Raw genomic sequence first — 12938 nt, 5'->3', positions numbered from 1 at the left:
GAGTTTAGCTGCAGGTTTGAATAATCTCACCACGAAAGTTCAAAATTTACAAGATTTTGTTGTTCATGTTCCTATATCTGAACCTAGAATTCCTTTGCCTGAATTTTTCTCGGGGAATAGATCTTGCTTTCAAAATTTCAAAAATAATTGCAAGTTGTTTTTGTCCCTGAAATCTCGCTCTGCTGGAGATCCTGCTCAGCAGGTCAGGATTGTGATTTCCTTGCTCCGGGGCGACCCTCAGGATTGGGCTTTTGCATTGGCTCCAGGGGATCCTGCGTTGCTCAATGTGGATGCGTTTTTTCTGGCCTTGGGGTTGCTTTATGAGGAACCTCAGTTAGAGCTTCAGGCGGAAAAGGCCTTGATGTCCCTATCTCAGGGGCAAGACGAAGCTGAAATATACTGCCAGAAATTCCGTAAATGGGCTGTGCTTACTCAGTGGAATGAGTGCGCCCTGGCGGCGAATTTCAGAGAGGGTCTCTCTGATGCCATTAAGGATGTTATGGTGGGGTTCCCTGTGCCTGCGGGTCTGAATGAGTCCATGACAATGGCTATCCAGATCGATAGGCGTCTGCGGGAGCGCAAACCTGTGCACCATTTGGCGGTGTCTACTGAGAAGACGCCAGAGAATATGCAGTGTGATAGAATTCTGTCCAGAAGTGAACGGCAGAATTTAAGACGAAAAAATGGGTTGTGCTTCTATTGCGGTGATTCAACTCATGTTATATCAGCATGCTCTAAGCGTACTAAGAAGCTTGATAAGTCTGTTTCAATTGGCACTTTACAGTCTAAGTTTATTCTATCTGTGACCCTGATTTGTTCTTTATCATCTATTACCGCGGATGCCTATGTCGACTCTGGCGCCGCTTTGAGTCTTATGGATTGGTCCTTTGCCAAACGCTGTGGGTATGATTTGGAGCCTCTTGAAACACCTATACCCCTGAAGGGGATTGACTCCACCCCATTGGCTAGTAATAAACCACAATACTGGACACAAGTAACTATGCGGATTAATCCGGATCATCAGGAGATTATTCGCTTTCTTGTGCTGTATAACCTACATGATGTGTTGGTGCTTGGATTGCCATGGCTGCAATCTCATAACCCAGTCCTTGACTGGAAAGCTATGTCTGTGTTAAGCTGGGGATGTAAGGGGACGCATGGGGACGTACCTGTGGTTTCCATTTCATCATCTATTCCCTCTGAGATTCCTGAATTCTTGACTGAATATCGTGACGTTTTTGAAGAACCTAAGCTTGGTTCATTACCTCCGCACCGGGAGTGCGATTGTGCCATAGATTTGATTCCGGGTAGTAAATACCCTAAGGGTCGTTTATTTAATTTGTCTGTGCCTGAACATGCTGCTATGCGAGAATATATAAAGGAGTCCTTGGAAAAGGGACATATTCGTCCTTCATCATCTCCCTTAGGAGCCGGTTTTTTCTTTGTGGCTAAGAAAGATGGCTCTTTGAGACCGTGTATTGATTATCGGCTTTTGAATAAAATCACGGTTAAATATCAATATCCGTTGCCACTGCTGACTGATTTGTTTGCTCGCATAAAGGGGGCCAAGTGGTTCTCTAAGATAGATCTCCGTGGGGCGTATAATTTGGTGCGAATTAAGCAGGGGGATGAGTGGAAGACCGCATTTAATACGCCCGAGGGCCACTTTGAGTATTTGGTGATGCCTTTTGGTCTTTCAAATGCCCCTTCAGTCTTTCAGTCCTTTATGCATGACATTTTCCGTGATTATTTGGATAAATTTATGATTGTGTATCTGGATGATATTTTGATTTTTTCGGATGACTGGGACTCTCATGTCCAGCAGGTCAGGAGGGTTTTTCAGGTTTTGCGGTCTAATTCCTTGTGTGTGAAGGGTTCTAAGTGCGTTTTTGGGGTTCAAAAGATTTCCTTTTTGGGATATATTTTTTCCCCCTCTTCCATCGAGATGGATCCTGTCAAGGTTCAGGCTATTTGTGATTGGACGCAACCCTCTTCTCTTAAAAGTCTTCAGAAATTTTTGGGCTTTGCTAACTTTTATCGTCGATTTATTGCTGGTTTTTCTGATGTTGTTAAACCATTGACTGATTTGACTAAGAAGGGTGCTGATGTTACTGATTGGTCCCCTGCTGCTGTGGAGGCCTTTCGGGAGCTTAAGCGCCGCTTTTCTTCCGCCCCTGTGTTGCGTCAGCCTGATGTTGCTCTTCCTTTTCAGGTTGAGGTCGATGCTTCTGAAATCGGAGCTGGGGCAGTTTTGTCGCAGAGAAGTTCCGATTGTTCCGTGATGAGACCTTGTGCCTTTTTCTCGCGTAAATTTTCGCCCGCCGAGCGGAATTATGATGTTGGGAATCGGGAGCTTTTGGCCATGAAGTGGGCTTTTGAGGAGTGGCGTCATTGGCTTGAGGGGGCTAGACATCAGGTGGTGGTATTGACTGACCACAAAAATCTAATTTATCTTGAGTCCGCCAGACGCCTGAATCCTAGACAGGCGCGCTGGTCGTTGTTTTTCTCTCGGTTTAATTTTGTGGTGTCCTACCTGCCGGGTTCTAAGAATGTTAAGGCGGATGCCCTTTCTAGGAGTTTTGAGCCTGACTCCCCTGGTAACTCTGAACCTACAGGTATCCTTAAGGATGGAGTGATATTGTCTGCCGTTTCTCCAGACCTGCGGCGAGCCTTGCAGGAGTTTCAGGCGGATAGACCTGATCGTTGCCCACCTGGTAGACTGTTTGTTCCTGATGATTGGACCAGTAAAGTCATTTCTGAGGTTCATTCTTCTGCGTTGACAGGTCATCCTGGAATCTTTGGTACCAGGGATTTGGTGGCAAGGTCCTTCTGGTGGCCTTCCCTGTCTCGAGATGTGCGAGGCTTTGTGCAGTCTTGTGACGTTTGTGCTCGGGCCAAGCCTTGTTGTTCTCAGGCTAGTGGATTGTTGTTGCCCTTGCCTATCCCGAAGAGGCCCTGGACGCACATCTCGATGGATTTTATTTCGGATCTTCCTGTTTCTCAGAAGATGTCTGTCATCTGGGTGGTGTGTGACTGTTTCTCTAAGATGGTCCATTTGGTTCCCCTGCCTAAGTTGCCTTCTTCTTCCGAGTTGGTTCCTCTGTTTTTTCAAAATGTGGTCCGTTTGCATGGTATTCTGGAGAATATCGTTTCTGACAGAGGAATCCAATTCGTGTCTAGATTTTGGCGAGCATTCTGTGCTAGGATGGGCATAGATTTGTCTTTCTCGTCTGCTTTCCATCCTCAGACAAATGGCCAGACCGAGCGGACGAATCAGACCTTGGAGACATATTTGAGGTGTTTTGTGTCTGCAGATCAGGATGATTGGGTTGCTTTTTTGCCTTTAGCGGAGTTTGCCCTCAATAATCGGGCCAGCTCTGCCACCTTGGTGTCTCCTTTTTTCTGTAATTCGGGGTTTCATCCTCGATTTTCTTCTGGTCAGGTGGAATCTTCGGATTGTCCTGGAGTGGATGCTGTGGTGGAGAGGTTGCATCAGATTTGGGGGCAGGTAGTGGACAATTTGAAGTTGTCCCAGGAGAAGACTCAGCTTTTTGCCAACCGCCGGCGTCGGGTTGGTCCTCGGCTTTGTGTTGGGGACTTGGTGTGGTTGTCTTCTCGTTTTGTCCCTATGAGGGTTTCTTCTCCTAAGTTTAAGCCTCGGTTCATCGGCCCGTACAAGATATTGGAGATTCTTAACCCTGTGTCCTTCCGTTTGGACCTCCCTGCATCTTTTTCTATTCATAATGTTTTTCATCGGTCATTGTTGCGCAGGTATGAGGTACCGGTTGTGCCTTCCGTTGAGCCTCCTGCTCCGGTGTTGGTTGAGGGCGAGTTGGAGTACGTTGTGGAAAAAATCTTGGACTCCCGTGTTTCCAGACGGAAACTCCAGTATCTGGTCAAATGGAAGGGATACGGTCAGGAGGATAATTCTTGGGTGACTGCCTCTGATGTTCATGCCTCCGATCTGGTCCGTGCCTTTCATAGGGCTCATCCTGATCGCCCTGGTGGTTCTGGTGAGGGTTCGGTGCCCCCTCCTTGAGGGGGGGGTACTGTTGTGAAATTGGATTTTGGGCTCCCCCGGTGGCCACTGGTGGAATTGAACTGGTGTGCATCATCCCCTCTGTTCACCTGTTTCCATCAGGATGTGGGAGTCGCTATTTAACCTTGCTCCTCTGTCACTTCCATGCCGGTCAACATTGTAATCAGAAGCCTTTCTGTGCATGTTCCTGCTGCTAGACAACTCCCAGCTAAGTTGGACTTTAGTCCTCGTTTGTTTTTGCATTTTGTTCCAGTTCACAGCTGTAGTTTCGTTTCTGTGTCTGGAAAGCTCTTGTGATCTGAAATTGCCACTCTGATGTTATGAGTTAATACTAGAGTCTTAAAGTAATTTCAGGATGGTATTTTGATAGGGTTTTCAGCTGACCATGAAAGTGCCCTTTCTGTCTTCCTGCTATCTAGTAAGCGGACCTCAATTTTGCTAAACCTATTTTCATACTACGTTTGTCATTTCATCTAAAATCACCGCCAATATATGTGGGGGCCTCTGTCTGCCTATCGGGGAAATTTCTCTAGAGGTGAGCCAGGACTATATTTTCCTCTGCCAGGATTAGTTAGTCCTCCGGCCGGCGCTGGGCGTCTAGGGATAAAAACGTAGGCAACGCTACCCAGCTACTGTTAGTTGTGCGGCAGGTTTAGTTCATGGACAGTTTAGTTTCCATCCTTCCAAGAGCTAGTACTTATGTTTGCTGGGCTATGTTCTCTTGCCATTGAGAACCATAACACCCATCCTCCAAAAGGGTGTAGTGGTCTTGGCTCTCACGACCGAGGTTGAGGCTGAGATTGCCGAGGCTCAGGAGGAGGTACCACCAGAGCTTCCCATTAACAAATCGTTTGTACCGCTCCATCTTCGCTTAAAGGTATTGGGTGAGCATCATGATGCTGTCCTGGCTAGCCACCCAGGGGTTAGGGGTACCTTGGAGTTGGTGTTGCGTCGGTTTTGGTGGCCCAAAATCCGACAGGACGTGGTCTCGTACTCTGCTTTGTTTCTGACAATCAGGAGGAGTGGTCGATGTTCCTTCCTTTGGCGGAGTTTGCCATAAATAATCACCGTCAGGAATCGTCTGGGGAGTCCCCGTTCTTTTGTGTTTATGGGCACCATTCTCAATTTTGTACTCTGCGTCAGGGGGGCTCTGCTGGCGTCCCGGAGGAAGACCAGCTAGGAGCACAACTGTCATCTGTCTGGAGGAGAGTGAAACAGAGCTTGTTGAGCGTGGGTGCTAGGTACAAACATGTGGCTGACAGTAGACGTGTGCCAGGTCCGGACCCGAGTGTGGGTGACTGGGTGTGGTTGTCCACAAAAAACATAAGACTCAAAATACCATCCCTGAAGTTAGGTCCAAGGTTTATTGGTCCATTTAGGGTTGCCGCCATCATTAGCCCGGTAGCCTACCGATTGGAGCTCCCTACATTATATAAGACACACAACGTGTTCCACAGATCTTTATTAAAAAAGGTGGTGGGTTCTGTGGACGCGGCGCCTATGCCACCTCCGGTCTTGGTGGATGGCAATTTGGAATTTGAAGTCTCCAAGGTGGTTGACTCTCGAGTAGTGCGCCGCACTTTACAGTACCTGATACACTGGCGGGGTTATGGGCCGGATGAGAGGTCTTGGGTACCAGCCTCGGACATACATGCGGACCGGCTGGTCAGTATGTTTCACCACCGCCATCCAGACAAGCCAGGTCATATAAGTCATGAGGGTCCTGGGGTCCCTCGTAGAAAGTGGGATACTGTCATGTCGGACGCTATTCACACTAGGGCGTCCGACAGACAGCTGTAATTCCACATTCGTCCACTATACGATCAGTGGCGCTGGCTAGATCTTTATCCAGTTTGCCCAGGGTTAATCTAGCTGGTACTCGGGTTGGAGGCTGGGTCACGCCCACGGCATTTAAATAGTATTGCTGGACTTTGGGCGTCACCGATTATAGCTTGTGCCTCGTGCCTAGTGATTCCGGTCTGGAGTGGTGGTCTTGGAGAAGTAATATCGTATCTGGTGGTGTATTATCCTTTGTTATATTTCTCCTTCCTATATTTGTGTTTGTTTTGCCCTGGGCACATTATTGTGTTTTCCTGTGTGTCTACGGCCTGGTGCATTTTTTAGTTTTCCCTGTTCTGTGCTTTCTGTGGGGGTTGGTGTGAGGTCTATTCACTGGGTGGCGGGTGCTGGTTTCAGCATAGGGCTGAAACAGGTGTCAGGGCCAGGCCTGGTGGCCCAGACAAGCACACCATTAGTGTAAATTCTGGGAGAGGGACAGACAGGGTTTTCCCTAGTCTGAGGGATATCGCAGGGGCCTGGGTAACCAGCCTTAGCTTACCTAGTCTCCCCGTGACTGCACAACAGCAGAAGAAATTGATTCACAATTGGTTTTGCTTCATAACTGTACAGGTTGATTTCACAGAAGTGTGATTCACTTGGAGATACATTGTGTTGTTTAAGTGTTCCCTTTATTTTTTGAGCAGTGTATTATTTAACAACAACAAAAAAAGAATTGTGATGTAATTTTTTGTACAACCTCTTCATTTACATACTCGATTGAAGAATAATGTTTACACACACAGATAGATAGACAATAGATAGATAATACCAAAGCCGATGTTTAGTAATGAAAATAATATAATGGTACATAAATAATTAAATAAAGACACACACTCACACAAAATCTGCTTTAGGCCAGGGTCACACTTGCGAGAAACTCGCACGAGTCAGCACTCAAAACAGATTGTTCAGCTGCATAGAAATACATGCAGCCACACACTCTGGTCCGGTGAGTATGTACTGTATATGTGTATGTGTTTTTTTGTTTTTTTTTACTCTTGAACACAGTAGCTGGATAATGGGACTACTACTGTCCCATCATTGGTTAACTGTCACTGTAGCAGGCATAGCTGGATGGGACTAGTAGTCCCATTGGACGATGCGTGCCTACATACAGACCCCCCCACACACACACAGCCCCTCAGACCCCCGCACACATACACACAGATACACACAGATACCCGCACATATTCACCGCACACACACAGTCTCTGCCCACACACTCTTCCTCCTCCCGATCTGCAGCATTTCTCGCATGCAACTCCGCAGCAAAATTGTAGATCTTTTTAAACCTGCGGTTTTTCTGTGGATTTGCCTGACTCAATAGTCAATGGGTGCAGAAACGCTGCAGATCCGCAAAAAGAATTGAAATGCTGCGGATAATAAAATGCTTCAAATCCACGCATATTTTTCCGCAGCATGTGCACACTAATTCTAAATTTCCAGTTGACTAACATTGGTGCTGCACTACACTGCGGATTTGATGCAATTCTGTGCATCCAAAAACTCTGCAGAAATGCATCTATATCCTCAACATGTGCACATAGCCTAATACTGCCTCTATGTACAAGAAAAAAAACACTATAGTGCTCTTTTGTACAAGAATCTATATATATAATTGTCTAAGGGTCACTTCCGTCTGTCTGTCTCGGATATTCATTGGTCGCGGCCAGCCAGTGGGCGTAGAGTAGACAAAAGGGCAGGGAGGCCAGGAAGTATGCAGAGCGAGTCCCCGCCCACTCCGTACAGGTCCGGCCAGAAGCGCTGCAAAGGGGCCGTGACCAATGGATATATACTCACCTTCCATCCGCGGCTGTCACCGCCGCATGTGCTGTGCTGTTTTCTGCTGTTGCGGCCGTCATCACTGACCGCGGCCGCTAATTTAGTCCCCGGCTGTCACCGCCGCATGTGCTGTGCTGTTTCCTGCTGTCGCGGCCATCATCACTGACCGCGGTCTCTAATTTAGTCCCTGGCTTTTGGCCGCGGTAGGCCCAACAGCGCCCATGGTCCCGGCCGGCTTCGCCCTCCTCACGGTGACTCCGCCCCTTTGCAGCGCTTCTGGCCGGACCTGTACGAAGTGGGCGGGGACTCACTCTGCATACTTCCTGACCTCCCTGCCCTTTTGTCTCCGCCCACTGGCTGGTCGATACCAATCTAAGGGGGCGGAGTCGCCATGAGGAGGCCGGCCAGGACCATGGGCGCTGTTGGGCCTACCACGGCCAAAAGCCGGAGACTAAATTAGCGGCCGCTGTCAGTGATGATGGCTGCGACAGCAAAAAACAGTGCAGCACATGCGGCGGTGACAGCTGCGGACGGAAGGTGAGTATATACTACGTGGCCTGTGCTATATACTATGTGGCCTGTGCAATATACTACATGGCCTGTGATATATACTACGCGGCTGTGCAATATACTATGTGGCCTGTGCAATATACTACATGGCCTGTGCAATATACTACGTGGCCTGTGCAATATACTACATGTCTGGGCAATATAGTACGTGGCTGGGCAACATACTACGTGGCTGGGCAATATAGTATGTGGCTGGGCAATATAGTATGTGGCTGGGCAATATAGTACGTGGCTGGGCAATATAGTACGTGCCTGGGCAATATACTACGTGGCCTGTGCTATGTACTACGTCGCTATGCAATATACTACGTGGCTGTGCTATATACTATGTGGCCTGTGCTATATACTATGTGGCTGTGCAATATACTATGTGGCCTGTGCAATGTACTAAGTGGCCTGTGCAATATACTACGTTGCTGGGCAATATACTACGTGGACATGCAAATTCTAGAATACCCGATGCGTTAGAATCGGGCCACCATCTAGTACTATAATAATACTGATTTTTACGTAGAAGTAAGTCACTTGAATGAAGAAAAGCTTTGATTTTCCCTGCAACTGAAGAAAAATTGGGCTCGTCCGGGATTTGAACCCGGGACCTCTCGCACCCAAAGCGAGAATCATACCCCTAGACCAACGAGCCAACTGGTCTCAGCTGCTGAGATCTTGTTACTGTATTTGCACAGCTGTCAGTCACCTGTTCTTGTCCTGACATGTCATGAGCTTTTACCTTAGTACTCACAATCAGTCACGGATTTCTCATACACAGGACACTTATGACACCTGATGCACCTCACTGACTATAATGAGGTTACAGTTTTCATCTGGAGTCATGGGTAGTGTTGAGCATTCCGATACCGCAAGTATCGGGTATCGGCCGATACTTGCGGTATCGGAATTCCGATACCGAGATCCGATACTTTTGTGGTATCGGGAATCGGTATCCGATCCATATTACTGTGTAAAATAAAGAATTAAAATAAAAAATATTGATATACTCACCTCTCCAGAGGCCCCTGGACATCACCACTGGTAACCGGCAGCCTTCTTTGCTTAAAATGAGCGTGTTTAGGGCCTTCCATGACATCACGGCTTCTGATTGGTCGCGTGCCGCTCATGTGACCGCCACGCGACCAATCACAAGCCGTGACGTCATTCTCAGGCCCTAAACTCCTCATTCTAGGAATTTAGGACCTGAGAATGACGTCGCGGCTTGTGATTGGTCACGTGGTAGTCACATGAGCGGCACGCGACCAATCAGAAGCCGTGACGTCATGGAAGGCCCTAAACGCGCTCATTTTAAGCAAAGAAGGCTGCCGGTTACCAGCAGTGATGTCCAGGGGCCTCTGGAGAGGTGAGTATATCAATATTTTTTATTTTAATTCTTTATTTTACACAGTAATATGGATCCCAGGGCCTGAAGGAGAGTTTCCTCTCCTTCAGACCCTAGGAACCATCCGGATACCTTCCGATACTTGGTGTCCCATTGACTTGTATTGGTATCGGGTATCGGTATCGGCGATATCCGATACTTTTCGGGTATGGGCCGATACTATCCGATACCGATACTTTCAAGTATCGGACGGTATCGCTCAACACTAGTCATGGGCCATGTTCAAGGACTTACTCACACCACATCCAGTTTACCACCTCCTCAAAAGAAGAAATCTTCCTTAATCATAGGAAGGTTATGGGAGAAGCTTAAGAGAGATTTCAAGAGTCCGTGATATTTTTCTTTATCCCTAGAGGTACACTGCCATGTATCTAAGCTGGTAATGTGTGTGCCTCTTTGCTGAGCTCTATTCGTTAATATTTGTGTTTCACGAGCCTTACAGGTTATCTGTCAGTAGGGTCAAATCTCTTAGGCCGGAGTCACACTAAACATACGAGAAAGTGGTCCGAGTCTCCCTGCTGAGAGTCGCACGAGTTTAATGCGAGCGTCATGCAAGTACAATCTGATTTTTGACACCTATCATCCGATCTACATCCGAGTGCAGTGGGATTGCTATGCGACTGCAATGAGATTTTAACATGAGCTTATACGTAAAGAATTGCTCTATGCCATTTACACATCATTTTCAAAGGAAATATTCTTCAAAACATTATATATACCGTATTTTCCGGCGTATAAGACGACTTTTTAACCCCTGAAAATCATCTTAAAAGTCGGGGGTCGTCTTATACGCCGGGTATCGCATTGCCGGGTGTATATGGTGGGTGGGGGGGGAGTGGGCCTGATGACGACGAGGGGGCGTCTCACAGGAAAGTGAGTATCCCCCATTACCTCATTGTATCATTGCAGCGTGGGGTCTCTGCTGGGAGCGGCGGCGGCTGCTGTGCTGTGCGTGGGGCGGCGGCTCCTCTTCTTCAGTGTGGGGCCTCAATGCTGCTGGGCGGCGGCGGCGGCTTATCTTCAGGCAGTCGGGGCTCCTCCGGTATCTCCTTAAAGCCCGGAGGCCCTGCCGGCAACTCCATCGGTGCAATGCAGTGGCCTCCGGGAACATGGCCGCTGCTCAGATTCAGAGATCTGAATCTGAGCATGCGCAGCCCCCAGCGGCCGGGCCACCGCATAGCAGCAATGGAGCTGTCTCCGGGAAAATGGCCGCTGCTCAGATTCAGATCTCGTCTCCCGAGATCTCGGGACGAGATCTGAATCTGAGCAGCGGCCATGTTCCTGAAGGCCACTGCATTGCACCGATGGAGTTGCCGGCAGGGCCTCCGGGCTTTAAGGAGATACCGGAGGAGCCCCGACTGCCTGAAGATAAGCCGCCGCCGCCGCCGCCCAGCTGCACAGAGGCCCCACACTGAAGAAGAGGAGCCGCCACAGCACAGCACCCACGCTGCACAATGAGGAGCAGCAGCCGCCGCTCCCAGCAGAGACCCCACGCTGCAGCGATACAATGAGGTAATGGGGGATACTCACTTTCCTGTGAGACGCCCCCTCGTCATCATCAGGCCCACTCCCCCCCCCCCAAAAGGCACATTAGTTACCGGTCCTATAAGACGACACGGTTTATAAGAAGACCCCCGACTTTTAAGGAGATTTTACATTTTAACTGGAAAAGTTGGGGGGTCGTCTTATACGCCCAGTCGTCTTATACGCCGGAAAATACGGTATATATAATACTCTCTCTATATAATAGCGATAGATTAGATAAATAGAACAAAAGGTGGCAATTCATGTGCCGTGTACAGAAATTTCACAGCTTTAGAATAGATAGAATAGATATATACACATAGAATTCATATATGGTAAATATAGATGTCAGTGACACACACACACATATTATATATATATACAGTATGCGTGTGTCACTGACATCATATATATATGCATTCTATGTATATATATCTATTCCATCTATTCAATTCTAACCTGTCAGTGTCAGTGTCTGCACCACCATACACTTCAGCTGAATGTGCATCAAAATAAGCACATCCAGTTGAAGTTTGAGCTGTGTCGGTGTCCCCCCATCCGCATGGGCCTGTAGCGACTTCTGCGACCACATTCATTACGCCCCTGGTCATCAGTTTTTATCGCACTTGGAGAAGTAAAACAGTTACTACACCTTGTCTCCTAAGATAGCACAGCAATATATACTATATACCTGGGGAGTAAGCTGGGTCCCGTGCCTGCGCACACCCGACGCGCGTTTCGGAAAACTTTCCTTTATCTTACATAATTTTTCCGCAATTGTTTCACACTTGTGTTTTTGTTTATTTTGCACAATGTTTGACCCTTATTGATGGTCTTTGCCCTCTAGCACTTTATTAATCTATTTTATGATTAATCATTGATTGAATTCTTGGTACACATAGTACTTTTTAGGCTTTGTTTTTTTGATGCACACCAGCACCTTATTGTGGTGATTGATTTTTTGATTGATTGATTGATTTTTTTACACATTTTATATCATGTTTTAATAATTCTTTGCACCATATGGTATGCACAGCCGAGCAATATATAAAAAATAATCCCTTTATTGAGGTATTCTGGGGTTGCTGTGAATAATTATACTCTGTCTAGTCCTGCTCTTGCACACTTTTGTCTTTTTCTATTTTATGTAACCTATTGCCATTTTTATAAATAAAGGCATATTTTAATTATTTTCTTGCCTGTGTACTTTCTGGTAGTCTTTTGTTCTGTATTACTTTGGTTTTGGTCTCTTCTCTGCAGTGGTTCCCACTGACAACCCTCACATTGTATGTTTTATTTTATTTTATTTTATATCACTGATATATATTAATTTTTTGGGGATAGTTTCAGGTGTCCTGTGTCTTTTAATGAGTTCAGTGAATACAGATTCAACATCAGCAATTTTTCTTTTTTTACAGCAAAACACCCACAACATAAGTCTGACAGCAGGTAGCGTGGCCGAGCGGTCTAAGGCGCTGGATTAAGGCTCCAGTCTCTTCGGGGGCGTGGGTTCGAATCCCACCGCTGCCAGAATTATTTTATAGCAATGATTACTGTAACTGATCATATTTCAGTCTACAATCTTAGTTAATAACTACAAACTTAGTTATTATTACAATATAACTTACACAATTTTTACCTATCACACGAAAGTGGTCAGATATCTACAATCTGTATTTACATTCAATGAAGTATTTTTCCAGTTTATGCACCGGTCCTCCAGTAGGTGGCAGTATAACCACACAGAATTCACAGACTTAGGCCATGTGCACACAAGAGATTTTTAAGGAG

General features: G+C 46.9%; 2 non-coding genes across 2 annotated transcripts; one reads left to right on the top strand and one right to left on the bottom strand.

Moving 5' to 3' along the window:
- Positions 1-8801: 8801 nt before the first annotated feature.
- On the bottom strand, positions 8802-8873 carry TRNAP-UGG (transfer RNA proline (anticodon UGG)). The gene has a single exon. It is a non-coding gene; the product is annotated as a tRNA-Pro (tRNA).
- Positions 8874-12595: 3722 nt separating this feature from the next.
- Positions 12596-12677, top strand: TRNAL-AAG (transfer RNA leucine (anticodon AAG)). Its single transcript has one exon. It is a non-coding gene; the product is annotated as a tRNA-Leu (tRNA).
- The last annotated feature ends 261 nt before the right edge of the window (positions 12678-12938 follow it).

The sequence above is a fragment of the Ranitomeya variabilis genome, chromosome 5 (genome assembly GCF_051348905.1).
Source record: "Ranitomeya variabilis isolate aRanVar5 chromosome 5, aRanVar5.hap1, whole genome shotgun sequence".
Lineage (NCBI taxonomy): Eukaryota > Metazoa > Chordata > Amphibia > Anura > Dendrobatidae > Ranitomeya > Ranitomeya variabilis.
Note: the sequence above shows the minus strand (reverse complement) of the source record. Positions and strands in the feature narration are given on the sequence as shown.